The 12,392-nt window shown below is 45.2% G+C and overlaps 1 protein-coding gene across 2 annotated transcripts in view; it reads right to left on the minus strand.

The window, feature by feature from the left end:
• Nucleotides 1-12,392, minus strand: part of PLCH2 (phospholipase C eta 2) — a 331,389-nt gene that overhangs the window by 229,370 nt on the left and 89,627 nt on the right. The window lies entirely within an intron of this gene.

A 12,392-nucleotide genomic window follows, 5' to 3' on the forward strand; every position in this document is an offset into this window, starting at 1 on the left:
GAGCAGAGGAACCTGGGTTCAAACAGCCACTCAGCAGTGAAACTATCTGAGTGACCTTGATCTGATCACTATCTTTCAGGCTTAGCAACCTCATATGGTTATTTTGACGGTAAAATGGGAAAGAGGGAGAATTTAGAGAAAGGGTGGGATGAAAAATTCAACAAATAAATGCACATTTCTAGATCTCCCACGTTGTGTTAAAACAAAACCAAAAAAAGTCATTCCATTTTGGTCAATGTGAGCTCCTTCTCTGAACTGTTGCAACCTGTCTAGCCCCAGGAGTGACTTGCTGGCCTTTAGAAATAGGTGGCAATGAGTCTGTGGGTGTTTTAAACAGTGGGCAAGGGATGAGAATGACACACCGCACTTTCCATCACCTCCGCATCAGCTCCTTGGGCCGAAAGAAAATTAAGTGACTGAAATGAACCACAATGTGACAGGCAATCAGTGTGGGATGGATGGAACGAACAGGCCCCATGTGCAGGAGAAAGTCTGATGTGATCGACGCAGCTAACGAGGCATGTTCCTTCTCTCGCCAAACAGCAGCGTCACAGCATTCTCCTTTCACCAGCAGCTGCCAGGAAGGAGTTAGCAGAATGCCATTTCAGTCTCCATCTCATCTTCCAAATAAACTTGGCTGACTGAAGCCATCAAGGCCACTGCAGCAAATGAGTCAACCAAATAGACCAGGGGTAAACTAATACTCTTGGGCCACCTCATGAGAAGAGAAGACTCCCTGGAAAAGACCCTGATGTTGGGAATGACTGAGGGCACAAGGAGAAGGGGACGACAGAGGACGAGATGGTTGGACAGTGTTCTTGAAGCTACCAACCTGCCTGTCAGCTTCTTCCTCCACAGTCTCAGTGCTCCCCTTATAAAACTCATCAGCAGAGAGAAAAACTAGGGCTGCATTCACGCATCGGTTTATTATTCCCTTTCCCCAACATCCCCCTAATTCTGAATTTCTGCATTATATCTGGGCTTACACTTGACACGAAAGCCGCTTCCAGAAACGTTGCAGAATGTAGCTCATGTCTAGCATTCACTTCTGGGTCTATTTGCAAAAAGAGTTGTTGTTTTCCTGGAAAAGGATAACATGGAAATAATCACTAAACGTTAGCTACATTCCATTAGCTTCCTGGAAGTGGTTTTTACATCAAGTGAAAGCTCAGCTATGCTGCAGAAGTTAACCATTAGGGATGCACTGGGGAAACAGGATAAACTGCTACGTGAATGCAGCCCAGAATGAGTTGGCTCCACCTGCCGTTGGCTCTGGCTCCACCTACTGCTTGTCTCCCAACCTTACTGCCTACCAGGTCCAACAGCATAAGCCCGTAACCACAAACGCTATGCATATCTTACTTGGAAGTAAGTAATTCTTTAGCTGTGATTCCAGCATTGCAGGGAGTTGGCCTTAGGTGAGAAGTTTTCTAAAAGACAGGCAATCAACTTAATGAACAAACTACAAATTGCATAATAATATTGCAGTCAGTTTTTTTAATATATATATATATATATTTACAAGACAAACCCTAGATTTACATATTTATTTTTGCAATTCATCCCTAGATGATAATTTTTTTAAAAACCGTATCAGTGGCATGTCTTATCCTACGTATCCTGATTCTCCTTCCTTCCCTCTTAGGGCAGCCCCACTCTGCCCCATTGGTCTCCCAAAATAATTTCTGCGTACCCTTCTTGCTGTTTGAGGAGAAGTGCTTACAGTGAGGTAAACCACAGAGAGTTTGGCTGGCAATCTTCCTCCTGCCTTCCCAACCCCCACCCCACCCCCCACAACTGCAGACACAAAAGCTGGAGACAGCACAGCTTGAATTTTCCAGATGACAGACCTGGTTGGAACACACAAGAGCTTCATTTTTTATTTTTTATTTTCAGAGCAGGTTTTGATATGAAAATAGTTAAAGCTAGGAAATACAGGCTGACCAGAAAGAGATGTTGGGTTTGTGCAGAAGATAGCTCAATGAAAATGTTGGCCCAGTGTGTGTGGGGGGGGAGAGAGAGTTATGGTAATGCAATGTTACGGATTGTTAGAAAAGGGAATGGAAATAACGCTGCCCATATCATATTGGCATTATAGTATGTCTATAATCCCAGGGCCAGATCAACTCTCTTGTGATAAAAGCATAGCGGTAGCTAGGGCTTTATAACTGGGGGTGGGGGGAGATAAGGAAAAGTTGGGAACATGACAGAGATACGTGAAATCAGGCATGGTGTGGAGAAGAGAGAGAGAGAGAGAGAGAGAGAGAGAGAGAGAGAGAGAGAGAGAGAGAGAGAGAGAGAGAGAGAGAGATTTTTCTTCATCTCTCATAATACTAGAACCCGGTTTCATCTAACAAAGCTAGAATCTGGAAGGAGAGACAAAACAAAGGACTTCTTTGCACAGCACACAGCGCAACTATGGAAGAAGGTGCAAAGGCAACTCGGGTGGCTATAAAAGAGCTTAAGACAAATTCATTCATAATTTAATTTGTAAGCTGCTTTTCCAGATCTTTGAGCAAATTCTTGGAGGACCAGTGGCTACAAACCATCATGGCTATCTTCCATCTCCCGTGTCAGAGGCTTTATGCTTCTGAATACCAGTTGCTGGACCATCTGTAGCCACCAACCCAAATGATGTGGAGCCTAGATGAGAGAAATCATTTTATGTGGTGAATGTGACTCCTCTACCAAATATTTTGGGAATCTGTGCGTCTGCCATGCATCCGGACACCTCTTAAGATATTGTTGCCAAACTTTGCACGGTGGTTCCTGAGATCAATGACAGTTTTTGTTTGGATACAGCTAGGAGCGGGGCGATATCTGGTTTTCAGCATTGCAATACATCACCAGCTAAACATCATGAAATATCACTTTGCATCACTATGCCTGAAATAAGGATGGAGCTAGGTAGGGGTATTGGCTGGCTTGATGGTTTTTCCTGCATCATGATGTTTGCTGGTGCCTGCTCTCGTTATTCACAACCCCCTGTAGGAGGCAAAAGACAGCTGAGCCAGGAGATGTTAACAAGGGTTGAAGGAATGGAAGGAAGCATTGTGGGCTTCACAGTTTCCTCCACATCGTGATTTCTGCATAGCACACATAAACATCATAGTTCACGATATACTGCCAGGTCACAAATTATGAAACCAATATCACAATATGGACTTCAGACCAATTTTGGATGATATATTGATAAATCGCCCAGCCCTAGATACAGCTGGATGCCATTTTGAATCAACAAGGTGGACTGGCCCTTTCAAAACAGCACTGATTTTAACCCTTTATTTCAAAACACCACTGGTTTTGTTTTGGTTTCTTAGAATTTCCAAGCTGCACCAGATACGAGACTGCTAGTAAAATAGTGAACTAATAAATAAAAGGTTCAACAGGAACAAGGGAAGCCACTTTTTACTGAGTCAAACCATTAGGTCTGTATTGTCCACACTGACTGTAGTTTACACTGAGAGTAAACTACACTAGGTCTGTATTGTCTCACTGACTGACAGCAGTTCTCCAGGGTTTGAGTCCAAGGTCTCTCCAAACCCTGCATGGAGGTGTCAGGGTTTGAACCCAGGACCTTCTGTATGCAAAGCAGATGCTCCAGTTACTGAGACAAGGCCCCTCCCCAATCTCTCCCACTTGCCCAACACCAGGTACAAACTATTTGTGGTACCCTCCTTTGTTCAAGCTGCACCTAAACAAAGGTCACAGTCCCTAAAGACTTATATAATTCACAGCACAGTCCTAACCATGTCTACTCAGAAGCAATTAAATTCAGAGGGGCTTACTCTCAGATAAGTGGGTTGGGATTGCAGCCGTAAGCGTGAAATGCTTCTCGTATTATTAATGGAAGGTGCTTTTGCTTTTTCATCGTTTTAAGCATAGGCAGAATTGCCTCCATGCAAATATTCTAAGTGGGTAGGATTATTGCATTTATCTTACACTATTAATTTTTGTACCATTTATTACTGCTTGGCTGTTGGCATTGCTATGGTCTGTGGTAAGGCAATTAATAAAACTCATTGACTTTGATTAAGCTGTTACCACTTTCGCTGATGTTTGAACACAGCCTGCATCTAATAAATTAAAGATAGTTGATTTATTCAGGAAAACTACCAAATTATGCTTCCATAATGTGCATAACATGAGCAATATATTTTGTTCGCCGTTAATATGCACAGTTATTTTCACTTCCTTGCTGGTATAACCTTGGATTCTGACACGCAGTAAACTAACGCTCTCATGTGTGGATTTATCTAGAATTTGGAGCAACTGTGCCCAAAAGCTTTGAGAAGCTCACCTCCTGCCATCATTTCCCCCTTCCAGAATCTCTTTCCAAAAGTAGCTTTCTCACACACCAAATTGGCTATTCTGACACTAAAGAGAGATTCCAGAAGGCTAACTGTATCATACCACTGTGGCAGGAACAATGAATTTTATGACACTTTAAAGACCAACAAACCTATTATGGCATAAGCTTTCGTGGAGCAGAACCTATTTCTAAGACTTTCGATAAAGTGAGTTCTTCAAAAATTTATGGCACAATAAATCTAAGAGAGTAACAAAGCTGATTCAAGGGCTGCTGTTGTTCAAAGGTACAAGGACACTTTGTGATGTGCAAAGGTGCATCCTGGGACTGCCCTTTTATTTTTGTTATGTATAGCATGTATAGCTCACCTTTTGATCCAAGGAGCCCAAAGTGGTGCATAAGGTTCGCCCCTTCCTCATTTAATCCTTGCAACAACAACCCTGCGAGGTAGGTTATGCCGAGAAGCAGTGAGTGGTCCAAGGTCACCCAGTAATATGCTTCATGGCTGAGCGGGAAGATCTGAACTCCCAACAACATCCAAAGTAGAAATGACAAGACAGTTAAAGGTGAAAATATGAAAAGCAGCCGGAATTTGATGGTGCAGACAGAGAACCCTTTTCCACAGAAAACCCATTGATAAGTTAATGAAGAGAGACATGCGAGCTTTGATGCCACAGAGCTGGATTCAAAACTCTGCAGAGCCACAACCATTCTGAATGGCCTGCGGTAATTCAGTCTCAAACTTGCACGCATATCTGTGAGACAGGAACAGCAGTAGCTTCTCCCAAAAAGTGGATCTTCAAAGGAAAGTTCTGTAAAGCACTTCGAAGGCTGAAAAGTGTGGGAGAATATCCATTCACCTGGGGCTCCAGGGGGGTCATTTGCTGCATGGTGCAGTCAGGGCCGGTGCGTCCATTTAGGCGAACTAGACAGTTGCCTAGGGCGCATAAATGGAGGGGGCGCTGGCCAGCCTGCCCCGCAAAAACCCCGCACCACCGCCGCCCTCCCACGGTGCGTGCACGCGCTCCTCCCACCTATGGAGGGAACGCTGTGAGCTCCTCAGTAGCTGCAGCGAGCAAGCGGTGGCGGCGGCAGCACCCGTAGCTGAAGCCTTCAGCTATGGGCGCTGCTGCTGCCTCCGCTCCTCACTCGCTGCAGCCGCTGAGGAGCTCACAGCGTCCCCTCCATAGGCGGGAGGGCGCTGAGCTCTCCTTTTGGCTTACACTCCTCCCGCCTATGGAGGAGACGCAGGGGTGTCAACGGCATTGTGCGTGGGGCATGACGCATGCGTCATGACGCATGTGCCAGGGGGCGACTGAAGGTGATTTTGCCTAGGGCACAAAAAGCCCTAGCACCGGCCCTGGGTGCAGTCACAGCCAGAGTCAGAGGGGAGCACCTTATTCCTGCATGGCTGAGGGAGGGGATGGCAGCCTGATGCCCCTCTCCCTTGGCTGTGCTTGACCATCTGCTTGAGCAGGCCTTGACAGCAAGCCTATGTGGACATGGGCATGAGGCCTGTGCCTGCCCACCCCTGGGATATTTAGGAGGACAACTTGGAGCCGCCTGCCCTCTTGGCTGACCAACGCAGGATTTACCTCCCTCCCACCCAGTCTGTTAGAGGCCAGTAAAGTGGGGAAAGTGGGCAAGTTAGCATGAGGACCTTGTTATGGTTAATCAGTTGCTATATTCGGGGCCTGGAAGGAATTTTCTCCTGCAAGCAAATTGGTTCTCGCCTACCTCATAGCAACTGACACAACTTTGGTGGATAAGTCATTGGGCCGGATCCTTAGTCATGTGGGTACCCCGTTAAAGGGGTCTAGGAGGGGCAACTCTCTGACCTGTAGTCAAGAAAGTTGTGGCCTGATACAAGCTGGGTATGTTTAGGGAGTTGGGTATGTTTAGCCTAGAGAAGAGAAGGTTAAGGGGGGATATGATAGCCATGTTCAAATATATGAAAGGATGTCATATGGAGGAGGGAGAAAGATTGTTTTCTGCTGCTCCAGAGAAGCGGACACGGAGCAATGGATTCAAACTACAAGAAAGAAGATTCCACCTAAACATTAGGAAGAACTTCCTGACAGTAAGAGCTGTTCGGCAGTGGAATTTGCTACCAAGGAGTGTGGTGGAGTCTCCTTCTTTGGAGGTCTTTAAGCAGAGGCTTGACAGGCATATGTCAAGAATGCTTTGATGGTGTTTCCTGCTTGGCAGGGGGTTGGACTGGATGACCCTTGTGGTCTCTTCCAACTCTATGATTCTATGATTCTAAGCCTGTGTCCATTTCCTTGGTCTTCTCACATCCCCTGCAGGCATCATGCATCTATGGTGACAAATGCCAACAAAGAAACAATCCTCTGCGCTACACCCAAACACCAAGGTTGCTGTTGTTTGCTGGACAGTACTGTTCAATCACAAGCTGACTCAATCCTAAAAACAATTGCAAGGCTGCTCCAAAGCCAACTCCGAGGAAATTCCAATGGAAGAAAACTCTACAACCCTCACATTCCTTCTCTTTCTCTATGCACTGCAGAGTACAGTTTAAATACTATAATATGAACCTATAATTGTGTTGTCCCCTGTAATACAATCACTGGAGCTATGTGGCTTTCTTCTGAGAAACCAGCTGCACACCCAGGCACCCACCTATTCACAAAAACAAGGCGGCATCATTTCTTTTTAATAATAAAACCTGATAGTGAAAATTACTATTTCAATTAAAGGCTGAGGCATACCTCCAGGTATTAAAAGAGATTATGCATTGTTCAGCGCAAAACAGCTCAGCTGAAATGCTTAGAAATTATACTAATCTGCTTTGAAGTGTGATAACCCAGGTGCTATTATCTGCCATTGTTTGGGGAAGATTTGTACTAATGCAATTGCACAGTCTCTTCGATTTTTAAAAAAATTTAATTTAGAAAACGGCTATGAGGCGGCAAATTGAACACTGAAGCACCCGATTAAGGCACTGAGTCCTCTTGGTGGGGAGATAAAGTCAGGAAAGCCAAAATTATTCAGTGCTGTTCTCAGAACTGGGACATGCCATGTGGAAGACAAGTTTCCCTTTTGACATACTAGTCAGAGGACGTTAGCAACCCAATGTGTGTCCAGAATAGACAGAGTGCAAGATTGAAGAAATGAGCACACAGTCCTTAAAGTCATTGAATTACTTGGAGCCCAATGGCAAATCCAACTTTGGGCTGTGCCTGTGGTACACATTTTTTTGGCCAGCGGGCACATTTGAAATTTTGAGAACGCGCCATGTGCACCCGTCACAAAAATTCTGCAGTAGAGAAGGCTACCAATGGGAGCATGGCATAACACAAAACGGTCACCACACATAGAAAAAAGGAACAGGACCACAAAGTGGTGCAGACATGCCCCTCCCCATCAGCCACTGGGTCAGCCAGCTCCATGCTTACTTAGAGAAAAGCTCTTTTGCACCTCTCTTCTGCTGAGAAGGGATGGGAAGGTGGGTATCCAATCCTGGCATCCAGTTAAATGTGGGCATGTGCAGACCCTCCAAATGCCCCTATTTTTTCAGGGACAGCCCCAGATTTACAGAAGCTGTCCCAGTTTCTGACTTGATCCCAGAATGCCCCACTTTTCCTTTGTTGTTGTTTAGTCGTTTAGTCGTGTCCGACTCTTCGTGACCCCATGGACCAGAGCCATAGCTGCCAAGTTTTCCCTTTTCTCGCGAGGAAGCCTATTCAGCATAATGGAAAATCCCTTTAAAAAAGGGATAACTTGGCAGCTATGACCAGAGCATGCCAGGCACTCCTGTCTTCCACTGCCTCCCGCAGTTTGGTCAGACTCATGTTGGTAGCTTCGAGAACACTGTCCAACCATCTCGTCCTCTGTCATCCCCTTCTCCTTCTTTCCCAACATCAGGGTCTTTTCCAGGGAGTCTTCTCTTCTCATGAGGGGGCAAAAGTACTGGAGCCTCAGCTTCAGGATCTGTCCTTCCAGTGAGCACTCAGGGCTCATTTCCTTCAGAATGGATAGGTTTGATCTTCTTGCAGTCCATAGGACTCTCAAGAGTCTCCTCCAGCACCATAATTCAAAAGCATCAATTCTTCGGCGATCAGCCTTCTTTGTGGTCCAGCTCTCATATTTTCATCAGAGAAACGTTGGAGGATATGCATGTTTTAAGGGGGCATGTTCAATAATGTGAAGAGGCCAAGTCAGTGCAGACTGGCTGTCACATCGACACCACACATTTAAAGCAGCCTTAAACCACTTCAGCAGCCATGGCCTCCCTCATAGAATCCTCACAACTATGGTTTGTTAAAGATGCTGGGAACTGTAACCTCTGTAAAGGGTCTCCTAGCAAGTCTCAGCACCTGAACAAGCTACAGTTCCCTGGGTTCTCTGGGGGAAACCATGGCTGTTAACGTGGCATAATACTGCTTTGAATGTGTGGTTGGGGAGCTGAACAGGAACAGCAAGCAGCCTCCCAGGCATTGTGCATTTGGGAGGGGATATTTACTGGGAGCTTTCATAGGCACAAGAGGAGGTATTGGCAGGCACACAGATTCCTAGAATACCGTACACAATTTGTAGAATACGCAATTATATGCAGAATGCAGTCTGGGCATCTTGGCTGGATGAATTCAGATTCAAGTGCTTGTTGCCCAGCCTGACCTGGAAATATTGATAGCCCTTTCAGCAGCTGATTGGCTGCCTTGGTGGGTGGAATCCTTCCCATGCTTGGCAGCACAGCACAACAAGGGGACCTCTTGACATGCTCCCCTGGCTAAATGGCCCCATGGGGCACCAGAATGCAGAGGCAAAGGTTCCTTGTTCTAGTCCTCAGCAGCCCCGGGCAACCTGCAACCTTTGCATTTCCTATCCCACCCCTCAAACCATGCCTCCCTCACTGTTGTTTGCAAATTTATTTTAGACATTTGTATCCTGCTTTTCCAGCTCATATGAGCTGCCCATAGAGGCTTAAAGTAGAATTTAAATAGAACCAATCAACCAAAAACAATGTAAGATGCAAAGCTTGCAATAATAATAATAATGAGGAGAGGAGGTGGTGGAGGAATTGATCTAAAACAAGGCAATTGTTTTGGTTGCCCCTTCCTGCCTCTTCTCCCGCTCCACAACGACAAAAGGATCCAGCTCGTGGAAACTGCTTATAAACAATAAGAAAACACTAGTGAAATGTCGCATCTCTTTTTCAAAGGGTTTGTGTTTACCTTTCCGGCTTCAGAGCGAAATTCAGGAAGCAGCTAATCTGCATTTCTTCTGGGAGTCTTGTTTTGAAAACTTGCTGTGTAAAGCCTGAACTATCTGGGTGGATTTTCGTAACTTAGAAGCACAGGAAACGTCAAAAGCAATAAAATGCAATAGCAACTGTTTCTTCCCAGTAGTACCGGGACATACACATAACTATTTTCCACGCCAACAGAAAGCATGTTCCTCACATACATATGGGCATATAAACACTCACCTGCCACCCACCAACGTTCATGCAAAATGCGACGGTGAGAGATTTAAAGCAACAGGACAAAATCAAGTATAATTTAACTTGAACCTGAAGAGGTTTGTGGCTACACCACTGCCAGCATTTTTACTCCCCAGTTACTGATATTGCCTGCATTAACCAAGGAGTATCAAACTTGTCGACTTAACATTTATAGAGTTATCAGTAATTACAGTTATGCTTTCATTTTAATTTAAACTTCGTGGTTTGTGAAGATGAAAATGAGGCTGAGGCAAATTTCAGCAGTAGACGCTAGAGGAATAGCTTGTGGCTTTCAGGCATCTCATGAATAGTTTTTTATTCTGAGAGGTCTATGCAGTTGTTTAGAATTTTCTAGAGTAGCGTTTTAATTATTGTTCTGTACTGCTTTTAATTCTAAATCTATATAGCTGTAACCCCCTGGCATTTTGTGAGAAGGTGGTTTCTGTATACTATATTAGTGTTTGTATTAAGGCATGGGTAGGCAAACTAAGGCCCGGGGGCCGGATCTGGCCCAATCTCCTTCTAAATCTGGCCCATGGACGGTCCGGGAATCGGTATGTTTTTACATGAGTAGAATGTGTGCTTTTATTTAAAATGCATCTCTGGGTTATTTGTGGGGCCTGTGGTGTTTTTACATTAGTAGAATGTGTGCTTTTATTCAAAATGCATCTCTGGGTTATTTGTGGGGCATAGGAATTCGTTCATATTTTTTTTCAAAATATAGTCTGGCCCTCCCACAAGTTCTGAGGGACATTGGACCAGCCCCCTGCTGAAAAGGTTTGCTGACCCCTGTTAGGCTTCCCCTCCAACATTTCTCTGATGCAAACAGGGACATCTTATTCCATACTAGTAGTAGTAGTAATACCCTACCCATCTGATTGGGTTGTCCCAGCCACTCTGGGCAGCTTCCAACATACATAAAAACATAATAAAACATAAAACATTAAAAAACCACTTCCCTATACAGGGCTATCTTCAGGTGTCTTCTAAAGTTTGCATAGTTATTTAGGGTTGCCATACGTCCAGAATTTCCCGGACATAGCCAGAATATGGCAGTCATATTCCGGGATTGAATCAGAAACTGGTATGGCTACTGTAAATCTGGGACTGTACCTGGAAAATATGGGACACTTGGAGGGGCTATTAAGGGGGGGGTAAGTGTTGGACCATAAAGTGCTGGACCATAAAGAAGGCTGATCGCCGAAGAATTGATACTTTTGAATTATGGTGCTGGAGGAGACTCTTGACTCTTGACTGCAAGAAGATCAAACCTATCCATTCTTAAGGAAATCAGCCCTGAGTGCTCACTGGAAGGACAGATCCTGAAGCTGAGGCTCCAATACTTTGGCCACCTCATGAGAAGAGAAGACTCCCTGGAAAAGACCCTGATGTTAGGAAAGATGGAGGGCACAAGGAAAAGGGGACGACAGAGGATGAGATGGTTGGACAGTGTTCTCAAAGCTACTAACATGAGTCTGACCAAACTGCAGGAGGCATTGGAAGACAGGAGTGCCTAGCGTGCTCTGGTCTATGGGGTCACGAAGAGTCGGACACGACTAAGTGACTAAACAACAACAAAGTGTTGGAAAAATGCCCTGGGGTGCCCCTGCAGCCCCCAAACTCCTAGCGTCCATTCCTGTCAGCTGGAATGTAAAACTTTATATTTAAAGTGTTAAATAATTTCTCATTACAAAGTTTTATGTTAACTTTTACATTCCAGCTGATGAAGAATCATCGAAACAGGGCCTTGTCCTGATGTTGATATTTACTGGAAGTTATTCTGAATAAAACTTTATGAAGAATTTTTGAAATTATCCTTTCTGGCCCGAGTTCTTGTAATTTTTCGGTTACTTCTGGACTTTACCAAGAACTCCAATTTCTACTATACCAATAAAGCTAGCCAATCTAAAATGGCTAAATCCAACTTGCGTCCTTTCTCACTGGTTACAGAACCCTGAGCTTCCATCCTCGGGGATGAATTATGAATGTTCCTCCCTCTCCCGCCCTGCACCTTCTACTCAAGTCTCAGCCTAAATAATATATGAATAAACAAAGGCTCCAGTATCTGCGAAGGGCTGAACTTTGTGCCGTTGCTACAGGGGCTGAGATCAAAGCTCTGCCACCAGGCCTGACCCCAGCTGGTTTCCTTTGGGGTGGGGCGGGACCGGGAAGGGGTGGGGGATAAAGCCACAATGAAAAGCTGGAGCTGAAGTTAACCTTTCATGGAGCTTAATGGCAAGGCAGCAGGAGCTCAGTAGGAAGACAGCTGCCTCAGAAAACCTAACAAGAACAGACAGAGGGGGGGGGGAAATGATACCTGAGGAAAGGAGAGAGCTGGAGAAGTCGCATGGTGATCAAAGGCCTCCGATATCCTGTGCTAAGGAGGAGGAGAAGCCACAGAAGGGCACCTATGGAGCCCATAATTTGTCCTGTGGGGTCATGCCACAAGGGGTTAATTTCAGCTATAGGCTCTCAATGACACCTATCACGTGCTGAGCTGGTTATGGGGCTCAAGCCAAGGGAGCCATATGCAAAATTTGCAGTGGTTCAGGATTTCAGCGTAGCTCAGTGGCAGAGAACGTGGTTTGCATGGGGAAAGTTCAACCCCAGGTATTTCCA

The sequence above is a fragment of the Zootoca vivipara genome, chromosome 6 (assembly GCF_963506605.1).
Source record: "Zootoca vivipara chromosome 6, rZooViv1.1, whole genome shotgun sequence".
Lineage (NCBI taxonomy): Eukaryota > Metazoa > Chordata > Lepidosauria > Squamata > Lacertidae > Zootoca > Zootoca vivipara.